This window comes from Prenolepis imparis, unplaced genomic scaffold (genome assembly GCF_030444845.1).
Source record: "Prenolepis imparis isolate NDT839.2.m4 unplaced genomic scaffold, iyPreImpa1.0 SCAF_10, whole genome shotgun sequence".
NCBI lineage: Eukaryota > Metazoa > Arthropoda > Insecta > Hymenoptera > Formicidae > Prenolepis > Prenolepis imparis.
In genome coordinates this window covers 6,283,690-6,296,178 of record NW_028141168.1, presented here as the reverse complement: position 1 = coordinate 6,296,178, position 12,489 = coordinate 6,283,690, and the positions used below count along the sequence as shown (strand labels likewise).

Genomic DNA, 12,489 nt, shown 5'->3' with positions numbered 1-12,489 from the left:
ACTTTTAAATTACTAATATGAGAGAAGGAGAGCAAGAGCGCAATTCTTTGAATATACATCTTTCCTATCGCTTTCTTTTTTTTTCGATGCAGAAAAGACCAGAGATACCGTCGTTTCCTCTCCCTCTTTTCGCGCCTCGCGAAGGTGCCCGTAAAAAGGAGCTCGAACGAGATGTAAGTCCTCTCGGATTTTTCCCGGCAGTCTCGGCAGCTTACCCGGGGAATCCATTCTCCGTCCGTGTTGGAGAAAGGTGGAACGAGCACGTGTCTCTTCGGATGCTCGTACAAATGCGGGAGAGCAGCGGATATACACGCGTGGACGCGTTTACCGCGGCGGAATCGCTCGGCCAATAATGGAATTTACATCGGCCGGATAGAGTTGAGATGAGAGGGAGAGAGAGGGGCAGGAAGAGGGAGGGGGAGGGAACAAACAGGGGGATAAAGTGCCCAGTTGCACAACATAACGCGACGTAATCTCTGGCATCGCGATGGACGCGATGCAACCCCCTCCCCCCCATATTCGCGCTGGAAGTGCGGATATTTGGATGAATCGATATCCCTACGACTCCTCCTCGCGCTCCCTTTGGTCCCCCCCGATACCTCTTTCTCTGTCTCCTCATCTGCACCCCTCGCTATATCTCTCTCTCTCTTTCTCTTGCATCCAGGCACCTCGGTCCGCCGATAATCCCACCCCCCTTCTCTTTCCTTGCCCGCTTTGTCTGCGTGTCCCCCTTTTGGCGGTAACGACCAGACTGTTGGAGCCAGGGCGCCGGCTAGTCTAGCCAAATAAAAGTTGAGAGTCGTCTGGCACCCGAATAAGAGGCAGGCGATGTCTCGCCAGTCTGAAGATGCTAACTCTATCTCTCTCTAATTTGGGGATGTTATTGTAGCGTCGATGTCTTACTTTCGAGACAGAAGTACTTTTGACATTTGCTTAACATAGTAGCATATGGAACGAAGCTAAAAACCGTAGAGATCGAAAGAATTAATGATATCGAAACAATTAGATAAAGATATGTTAAAGTAAAATATTGAAGAGGAGGATAAAATGTGGAAGAGATTGTTATATTTGACGACACACACACATATGTAGTGAATTTTTAAATTAGTTATAATTATAATTATGTTATAATATTAACTTGTAATCATGTGATACACTATGAGACTTTTTTTATGTCACTTCATGTCTCTATGTAATTTTGGTACATTTATAAAATTATATTTTTAACTTTCTCTTCCTCATTCTCTCTTTTAATTCTAACATTTTATTTACATTTTAAACGAGCTTGTCATATATGAGAATCTGAACCCAGAAACATCTTCAGTAGCTTTAAACATAATATTTATAGCATGCTGTTTTTTTTTTTTTCTGTAGTTATCATAATGTGTCTTAGGTAAAGGAAAAAAGAAAAATAAGATCCATTAAATTAGCATAAAGCTTACAGTAAAAAATAATTCAGATGAGAAAAGGATAGCTCTATATATATATATACACTAGCGGATCCTGACGTCGATAATGGGGGGGGGGGGGGTTGCAAAATTATTTTATTTAATATTTTTGGTTTCATGATTAGCTTTTATTCCAGAATCAACGACGTCGATAGCTCTTTAATGTTTGTTTTTCTTTATTTATATTTTTTAAACAAATTCAGCAAAACTGTTTCTTTTAATTTGCAAGGGGATTAACCCCTTTTAATTTGCAAGGGGTTTAACCCCCCCCCCCCCTCCTCTAGGATCCGCCAGTGTATATATATATATATATTATATAGATATAAAGAATTTCTCGCCTAATTATTTTCGTGCAACGAAATTATTTCATTATTTCGTCCTATGTCTGACTTAATCTATACTTAACTCCTTGAATGCGTAATGAGTATAATTTACAGTGTATTTTATACTTTTATATATATATATATATATATAAAAAATATATATATATATAAAAGTATAAGATACACTGTAAATTATACTCATTACGCATTCGAGGAGTTAAGTTTAGATTAAGTCAGACATAGGATGAAATGATGAGATAATTTCACGCACGAAAATAATTAGGCGAAATTCTTCATATATATATAATATATACAATATGTATGTATAAGATACACTGTAAATTATACTCATTACGCATTCGAGGAGTTAAGTTTAGATTAAGTCAGACATAGGATGAAATGATGATAATTTCACGCACGAAAATAATTAGGCGAAATTCTTTATATCTATATAATATACATATATATATATATATATATATATTATACATTTGGTTTAACCCCAAAACCCCCCCTTGCAAATTAAAAGAAACAGTTTTGCTGAATTTGTTTAAAAAATATAAATAAAGAAAAACAAACATTAAAGAGCTATCGACGTCAGGATCCGCTAGTGTATATATATATATATATAAAATTATACATACACAGAGTATATAGAATTTCAAACTTGTTTTTGTCACATATGAATCAAAATTGCTTCTCTCGGGTATGAATCTTTTTTTTTGTATATGAACAAAATTTGGGAAATTAAAGTACAAATATAAAACAAAATATAAATTGGAGAATACATCTTCTTGTTTAGAAACAATTTCTGCATGAATAAAAATTGTTGAAAAAAGAAATTAAAATATTATTTTATAAGAATTTTTTACTTAGAAGTTTTTCATTTAAATATTTATTGTTTTTTAATATAGAAAAATTCACTATTCATATACGTATATACGATGGCAGTATTTAAAATAGAGAGAAAAGAGATAGAAACATTTTTTAAAATTAAAATGAAAAAATGTTCTTAAATACTGTAATCTTTTTATCGATAGAAATACATTTTTCTGTTTTTTTTTTTTTTTTTTTGATATAGCGAAAATTAGATGGGTAAATTTTCACTCACACGCTTATCTATTAGTAATGCTGAAAGAGGGTAGCATCAGAAACACGCCACCTATACTTATGTAAAGTATTTAATAAGGTAAGATTTAATAAAATCTACAAAATTCCGGTCAAAATTCTCTCGGTATTATTAAAACGAATATATAGAGAATATATAATCTAAGACATCTTGATCGCCTCGGGTCTATTTGTCCAGCGGCAAACAATTTATTTCTCTCACGACTTTGTAAATCTTATCGTAGGACCATGCCGTCCGTCTTCGGTCTTTTCCGCGCTGCTTTGCGCCGCTTTTCTTGCTCTTCATTTTGCCTCTGCCCATTTGTCTTGACATTTTTTTCTCACGATTCTCTCTCGGCCAAGAAATCCGCCTTGCAGCGAGATTTATTGCTCCCGATCAATCATCCGTACCGAGGTTGTCTTAGACGCGGAACACACACCAGAGCCTTGTCCAATTATGGGGAAGTTAATTTTTCACGTAGACGGTAATCTCGGTCGTTATAGTCTACTGATTTTCCGAAATGTAATAGGAGATGCTTCTTCCTTTGTGGCGACAGAGGGAGAGACAAATAATACATTATTTGTATATTTTATCATGTAAAATTATTAAATTTTATATAAAATATTATATTTTTTATTTTTATATTTATATTTTTTATTTTATTTTTACTCGATTTTTAATTTTTATCACTTATATTTTTTATATTTATATTTATAAAAATAATATATATTATTATATAAATATGTAAATATAAAAATAAATACAAAATATAAAATAAAAATAAAATAAAAATATAAATAATATAAAATAAAAATAAAATAAAATAATTTAATATATATTATTTAATACAAAGTAATTTATATAAAATAATATATAAAATATAATATATATATACATATGTATTAGTCTTGTAATATTTTCACTTTTGCAACTGTGTGTGACAGATACATGCATTTGACGATCTTGTTCGTGGCATTGTTTCGCCAGTTGCTGTACTTAAAGTTGCCACAAGGAAAGAACGCATTTGTACACCGCATGTGTCCAAGATCGAGTCGAATGTCGGTCAGAAAAATAAAGAAGTTACCTCGCGAGAAGTTTCATTGCTTTCCCGTGATTTTTACAAGAGCCATATGGACATAATAGACTACAGCTTAATAGAACGCGAAATTCGGGGCCGATATATAGAAACGACCTAGATTCATTCCGATATGCGCCGCGCCACATCGATATTAATATTTTTTCAATTCAGACTAACGATATAGTCTGCCCGCGATTTACCTCCCTGGTTCCGTGGCTAATATTCGAAATTACTAGGAAATTTCAAACGTTTGCGAAACTTAGGAGACTCTCCTTCCCCTTCCCACCCCGCCCGGAAATTCCGTTAAACCCGATACGAGAAATTCTGTACGAACGAAATTCTATCGATACATTTATCTACCGACATTTATTGTTCCATGCGACCTAAATCTGCGACCGCGCGAAATTTCTATCATTTGCGCGCAAATTAAATTTAGCGAAGCGAAATTTGTGCGAATGTTACATACATATGTTTCCCCGCATATAATATTGCCGATCGTTGAAACGCGAAATCATTTTTATTCAGGTCCAATAACGACGTGGAAACGTGCAGAGAATTATAATTAAGAAGTGATTCATTTTGATTGAACGACAATTTTCTTCTTTGTATCCGTCAAAGCGCTTATAAATTACACAACTCTCGATGTTGAACCGAGAATTTTTCTTCAGCTACGGTTCTTTATCGTCGTCCATTTGCAAATGACCCATCTCCACAAGCGTAGCAATTTGTCCATAAATCAATGACGATTGCTCACCTTGGCGACAAAATTGTCGAGGAGAATTTCGAGTATAGCCGAATACGCTCGAGCGAAAAGAGAATAAATATTTCAAGGGAGACCCTTGAAATTTTTGCGAGAAAAGTAAACTCACGATTCATTTCATCTCGATAGGCTTATCGATCGCTTTAATGATCATTGATATTATCTGGGCGGATTAAATTGCCGGAGTACAAGAGACTCTTCACCGTCTCATCAAGGAAACATGAACCTTATTTGACTATGAAAACGGAAGATAAGAAAAAATGACGCTATTTGCATTAAATATCACAGTATAATTTATTTTTTATTTAAATGATATTTTTGTAAATATTGTACATGTTTAAAGCTGCACATGTAAAGAGAAATATGTAGCTTATTTTGATTTATAAGCTCTTATTGCGATGTATATAGAGATTATACTTGCTTCACTACTTATTACAGAGCTTATTGACATTTTCCTCGTAATTTCGCATCTATTCCTGTCTCGCTTGCTCTTTCTCTCTCTCTCTTCATATATTAGCTAGATTTAATTCAAGTTTATCCGTAGCGAGCGTCAGCTTTACTTGAGTAATTTCGATTGATTCCAAGAACACTTGATTCCAAGTGCTTTAGATTCCGAAAACATTGTCCGAGGATTGAGGGTGACTCATTACGGCGATTGAAAAGCAGGAAAATCTTTTCGCTTCTACCTGAGAGGAACGTAACAGTGAAATAATAGAGACAATGCGACTGCTGATGAAAGCAAAATAATCTCAATATTATCCTCCGAGAAAAGGCTCAGAGAAGATTGTAAAAGCGGAGAACTTATTTTTGCACGAATGCCGTTTCCATTCTTTTTGATACAAGGACGTTGACGATATATATATTGTAATCGTTCGTTTTCTTGTTGGAAATATTGCGAATCGAACGCAAATACTCGAACAGTCCATATGCCAAAAAGAATTCGACACGATACGCCGGTAATCGAACGTACTTTTTCGTAAGTATCGAAGAGATTTGAAAAGAAATCTCGTATTCAATATATTTTGTAAGTTGGTCGATAAAATCTAGAAACATTTTACACAAAAATACGATATGTTTCGAAAGTAAGAGAACCTTACAATCATTATATTTCAGTATATTTTTCGAAGGACATTCTTCAACCCTTGAGGAGATTGTTAAAGATATATGTTGAAAATCGTTTGTGCTGCTTAATTTTTCTTTTCTATATTAAATATGTAAAAATATAAAGTATCTTATAGCTTTATTAAGTAATTCTTTCGCCAATATTAATATTAAATATTTTATCATATAATATTTTATCATATAATAATTTATTATATAATATTTTAATAATAATCGTTTTCTTAAAATAAATCGAAGTAATACGCAAATACAAAACTCTAATGCACTAATCAAACTCGCTTGTTTCGATTGTAAACAAAGAAGATTTGCATTTTTGGTCTGTTATTGCACCCGTGAAATCTCGTATCTTTTCATCTAGAAAATAAAAACTAATTTTAAAAATTTCTCCAGCTTTATTCCCTCAATTTTTTTAATGGTGCAAAAATATACGCGGTCTAAACACATCTTAGACCCTCCCTTTGTTGCTTTATGTTAACTTGGCATACAATAAACGCCTTATCTCGGAAACGTTTCCCATTAAACAATAAAGGAAGAGTTTAAAGTCTGACCCAGGACAGAGAGATGTTGGACCGTGCATATTTTTCCATCATTAAAAAAAATTGCGCAATAAAGTTGGCCTTTATTTTTGAAAAAGGAAACAAAATCTCTCGTGGACGCGATAAATGCAAATGTATTTAAATTTAAATATTTAACAAATTAATAAATTTAAATATTTGTTAACAATCATCTTTAATAAGAGATTTCTTTATCATTAATATAAGATTCGTCATTAATACAGTTTGGCTCGATTGGTTGTCAGCGTTGTTGACTGAAGGAGGATCTGAGTAAGTAGAAACTAGTGTCACTAGGGAGACGGACGAACAGGAGTGTACTGTGAGTATCGTCTGACACGTATATACCTAATCAAGGATACCTCGCATTATCGTTACTCGGATCTATCGAATATTTCCACATTTTTTGAATGAAAATTTAATTTCTCGAAAGGTTGTTTATTCTTAATCATTATGGAAACATCGGCTTGAAAAAATTTAAAATTGGTTATAAAAAAACAATGAAAAAGCGAGCGGATGAGCGACATAAATCTAAGATATCCTGCACGTGTCGAGGCATTATACACCCCGGAAGACGTTTCGCCCTTTTAAAAGGACAATCAAACGAAGTCCGCGAGAGCGAGGGAAACCTATATAACGAAAGAAATAATCGCGGACGTTATTGTTAGGGCGGAGGGAAACGAAAGGAAACACGAGGCGAGAAAGCATGTATTGTCGCGATGAAGCGAGTAGAAGAAGCGCAAACTCGCTCTCGGCCATATGAAAAAAAGAGAAAAAAAAAAGAAATGGTGAGAGGTGGAGAGAAAGAAAGAGAGGGGCGAGGGGGTGAGAGGAGATCCCTCGCGCGCGCGACGATCCCGGGTGGAAGAAGAAGAGGCGTCGAAGAGGGCGAAGGGGGAGGGAGAGGGCTAGAGGGCCTGGAAGGGTCGGCGCGGTGGGGGTGGGTCGGAATTGGCTTTTCGCGAATGTGAAACTCAGTAGTACGCTACCACCCACGCACGTAGTACGCACGTTCGCTCCACGTGTGCTCCGTATATAAAAGTCACCCCCTATTTCTTTCTCTCTTTCTCACGTCCAGCGTGTGCGATCAACAACAAAACTCTCGGCAAGGGCTCTTCTTCGTGGACGAGGGGGATTCGACATGTGTCCTTGAGTGTGACTAGGAGCAAACCGCTATCCAGCTGGGAAGATATTCAATTCACTCAGAGGGATAAGGGAGAGAGAATTGTCAGTCGCCGAGGAGGTTTCGAGGATAAATAACGAGGAGAGGGATATATTCAGGATTAACATGTCAATTGTCATTATCGTAACGAAATATACTATTACGTAAAGCGAAAGACGGAGGGTGCGATTCTTCGAGTTTGTACTGACGTATAAAGTGAGAAAACGAGGGATCTCTCTCTCTCTCTCTCTCTCTTTTCTTTCTCTATTTTATCAGAAGAAAATACATTCAGGGAGGATAAGCGAGAGCACAATTGGACGAATGTCGAGAGGTATGAAATAAAAATTTTTGCCAACCTCTAACATCGAGAGGGAAAAAATGAGCCAAGTGCAACGCGATCTTCTGTCTCACATGTCCGAGGCGTGATTTCACGTTGAAAATTCGTCGACAATTTCTCTCTCTGAAGATCTCGACATGTCCGTGATAGAAATATTCGAGATGATGAAATTACATGACGCGAGGCAGAGAACTTCTCACGTTTTCGACGATAGCGAAACGACAGATTTCCTAAGGCACGACGGATCTGAATTTCCCTGAAGAAATCAAGAAGATCGAGGGCTGCGATCGTCTTCGGCACAAAGTAAGTTTTGAAAGAAAAAATTAATTAGAATAGTTTTCAAGAATTTTCAATTAATACAGTAAAGATATTTTTAATAAAATAAAATAATTTTTGTGTTTTCACAACAAAGTTTAGTGCATAATATTTATTATTAATTAAAGAAAAATAAAAATAAATTAATAAATTTCTTCTAAAATGTATAATAATTATCTTTTGAAATTAATGCTTGTGATTAAATCTTAGTAAGATTTTTTATTCTTCTCTGCATGTCTTAAAAAATTATATATAAAATATTATATATATAAGTGTGTGTATGTATATAGTAATTATCGTCTTAATTAACTTTTAATTGTATAGTTCTTTCAGTCTTTTTAGTTAGAAATCTTTATTCTATTTGCATCTATTTTGCACATTAATCTTTACAAATATTAAATATTATATTCTAAAATTCTGTGTATAATTATATACAGTTAATATGTTAAAATAATTATATACATAATTATTATTTTTTTTTTCTTACAACTCAATAATTCGAATTGTAATTCATATTGTTTGACTATTATTGATTATTATTCGTTTAGTCATTATTTTTACATTTATTGCAATATTACATTATATTGTAAAAGAAATCAATATTTAACAATAATACAACAAATAATAATGATAATACAAGAATGATAATAGATAACGAGCAAAACGTGTCAATTACGCTCTTATATAATCATAAAGACTGCAATGACATTACAATCTGCGGGTATAGGGTGAGTTTCTTAATAGAAACGACAGCAATAGATATATATTTTGAAGGCGAGCGAAGATAAAGCTTTTCCAATTTTATCTGCATAAATTACATGGTTATTCCATTTCGATTTTTACTCATATTTCTCGAGAAACTTACCAAATCCGATAAAAATGAAATCGATACAGTGACGTTAAACTAAAAAAAAAAAAAATGTTTACGTGTAAATTTTATATACATATGTAATTTTCGATATAATTCTATACATTTTCTATCTTAAAGAGAATGAGTTATTGGACGCTTTAACAATTTGTCGATGCAAGTATGTCAAGATAGGAGGTGAAAAATGTCTCCCATTGAATTCGGAGTCTGTACATGCTTGGATCTTATATTATTTTTGTATTGAAAAGTTGTAACGTCATACCATTATTTACTTGTTTAATAAAATAAAATTAATGTATTATATATACACAAAGAAATCAACTATTTAATTTAATTAAATCAAACAACATTGGAGCAAAGAGAGAGAAAAGATATATTAAACTTTTTTCGTTTTCATATTTTTGAAAGAATGGGTCCAAATAATTTATATTTTTATATATTTTAAATCATTTCGAAGATTGATTTAAAAGATGAAAAATAATAAGAAATGTGTACGTGTAATTCTATTAATATGCTGTTGCGACTTTTAATGCGTAGGATTTCACATTCTGTAATTTTAAACTTGCATTATAATGTTCGTTCATCCGCCATCGATATCGAATATTGCATCATTACGTTTGAGTTCCTCCCTTATTGCGTTACTTTCTCATTAAGCAAAAATAATCGGCTTAATATTATGGCTCTCGAATGGAAATTCAATTTACCACGCTTTCGTGGTGTATATTGCGCAAAATGAAAATGTAAGGAGCACGAAGTGGATATTACTCGCGCCTGTCCCTCATCTTTTTCGTCTCTCCGACATGGAATAAGAATTCACTTTCAATTACTCAAGCTCAGCGTCATAGAGCATAGAAAATTGCAATTGAGAGAGAGAAATACGTATCTCTTTATATAATTCCGAGAGAAAATACGCGAATAATAATATAAAAATTATAATAAATCCGCACAAATTACCGCTGAAATTCCACATTGTTGGTGGTTTCAGACGGTTCCAATTACAATTATCCTTGAACAAAAGGTGATTTCCATCGCGCGTATCGGTTGCAGGTGTGGATTCGGTTTTGCGGAGTAACTAAATAACGTTCGCGGCTACCCTGATGCGCCGATGAAGCGCGTGTTCGTCTTCATTAAATGCAAAGACGTTAATTGAATATTCCACGAAACGTAATATCGCTGTGTCTCGTAAAGAGGAAAATATACCGCGCATTATTTGCGATTACAGTCCAAGTGTTATAGCAATGATCGATTTTAATATCAAATTCATGGTCACACATGGCGCGACTTGTGTGAATTATTTTATTTAGAAAACACATAACTGAGAATTAATTATTTACGATATTAGAATATTTGTGTCTCTGCCAGAATTATAATAGAATGTATATAAGAAATATTATAGAAATATTAATTATTATTACAGAAAATTTAAATTTGAGTTTATAATCTTTAATGGATGTGACTACATTCGCATTTTTTCAAATCTAATCATTGCATTGTTATTATAAAAATATTAATTATTATTATAGAAAATTTAAATTTCAGTTTTATTATTATAGAATATTACACAATATTCGTGACACAATAATGCTCCATTTATATATTTCTAGGTATATCTTTAATATCGTAACACAAGAGCATTTTGCAAGAGAAATATTCTGTAACTTTTAATGGGGGCGTGATTACATTTTTTTTCAAATCTAACCATTCAATGTATACGTTTGTTACATAACAGCATTACAATGTAATTTTGTAGGATGACACGATGGATTTTCGCTATCTTTCTTACACGTACTTTTCTTGCGACGGGTTAGGAAAAAGTGTCGATCGCCTGGGATAAAGATAGGCGAGATTCGGGTGGAAGATCGAAGATTGAACGTCCGCGACAAAAGCCGACGTCATAAAGCTTCAAACCACTGGCTTACAAACCGTTGGCATGATATTACCTACACATTTCATGATTTATGTTACATTTTTACTTTTATGCTACTTCTGATTTTTTTCTCTTTTTATTATAAAATCACATCGGAATATCCGGAGTGTCATTGTCATTTTTCGAATCATCGATGCTAATGCGTAAAACGTTTTTTCTAAAATTAAAATTTGATAATTCTATGAGATTAAAATTGTTACACGTGAAATTATTCTGTCGTTATGTGTTTATAGAAACAAAATAATTCGCGAGACAATAAATTGTGTAATTTTGGCCGAAATACAATCAGAAAGTTTGTGAGATATTAAAGTCTTTTATTTGAGGGACAATGTAATATATATTGGCTATATATAATTTCTCTTTTAAAAGGATAAGTTATATTCACAGTTTCAGTCAACATGGCGGCCTCTTTTGTACGAACATTGTATATCTTCTACGAAGGAAACGCAATTACGCTTGCAACGTACCAAAGTTTCCGTCGAAAGGATGACACATTACAATTCATTGACTCTTTTTTTTTTAAATCATAAAGAAAGTATCGATCGCAATAATGAAAGATTGCCTATATACGTCGGGAATATGAAATAATAACGCATAATATACGAAGGGATTGATATTAAAGTTTGTTTTAAAGAAAATCGCTATTCTCGACAATTAATATTCTATCATTTATTTTCTCAAATGACAGTAAGATATTTGATTTCTTTTAAGAACACCATCTCGTCCAACTCAGAACGTTTTCTCGAAATTAATTAATTTTTCTACACAATATTTGCACTAATGTTATTGACGAGTTTGAAAATGTCATAAGTAAAAACTGCAGCAAATCCGTAAATTGGTGAAAACACATTTTAAAAGTATACAAAAAAATTAACAAAATAATTTAGCGCACGCAATAATAAAGTACCTATGTATTTCCGCCAATATTTCTTTGGCAACGTGTCGTGCGAATGGAATCGCGGTTACTTTAAAGACGCGATGAGAGAGCTACTTGAACGAGCCGGCAACTAGAATCGTTGTTTCGACTCTTGTCTGTCGAGGCTCTTTGTCGTTTAGAGGGGATGAAAGCGTAGTGCTTCTCGACGACGGGCATCTATTTCGCGGCCAGGAACACGTAATCGAAAAACGTGGCTCTCCGCCGCCGGAAAATCAATGTTATCTAGAGAGTATCCAGCCGAGTGAGAAAGGGAGAGGCAGAGGGGAAAGAGAAGGAATAGAAATTAAGTATCGAGTGCCTGGTGCAACTTGATGTTGCTCGAGAACAATTTAATAAAGAGACTGAATTAATTCGCAGTCGCAGTGATTTCCGCACGATTGTGTGTGTGCTTTCCTTTCTTTATCCATTTGTTCATCTCTCTCGGACGAATGATGGACCAAATGTCAAAAGTTTCCCGCCGCGTATGATTTAAGCGAAATAGGTTGTCACGCGGTGTCCGATCTACCTATGTGTCATCTCGCGCATGACCGATGGCCATGTATTGTATAAACCC

The 12,489-nt window shown here is 33.9% G+C and overlaps 1 protein-coding gene across 5 annotated transcripts in view; it reads left to right on the top strand.

Moving 5' to 3' along the window:
- Positions 1 to 7,381: 7,381 nt before the first annotated feature.
- LOC145941559 (uncharacterized) overlaps positions 7,382 to 12,489 on the top strand; it is a 59,004-nt gene continuing 53,896 nt past the window's right edge. For all 5 annotated transcript variants that reach the window (XR_014426182.1, XM_083047706.1, XM_083047705.1 and 2 more), the window contains exon 1: positions 7,382 to 8,192. The gene's annotated coding sequence lies outside the window, so the exon portion shown is untranslated. The remainder of the gene's footprint in view (positions 8,193 to 12,489) is intronic.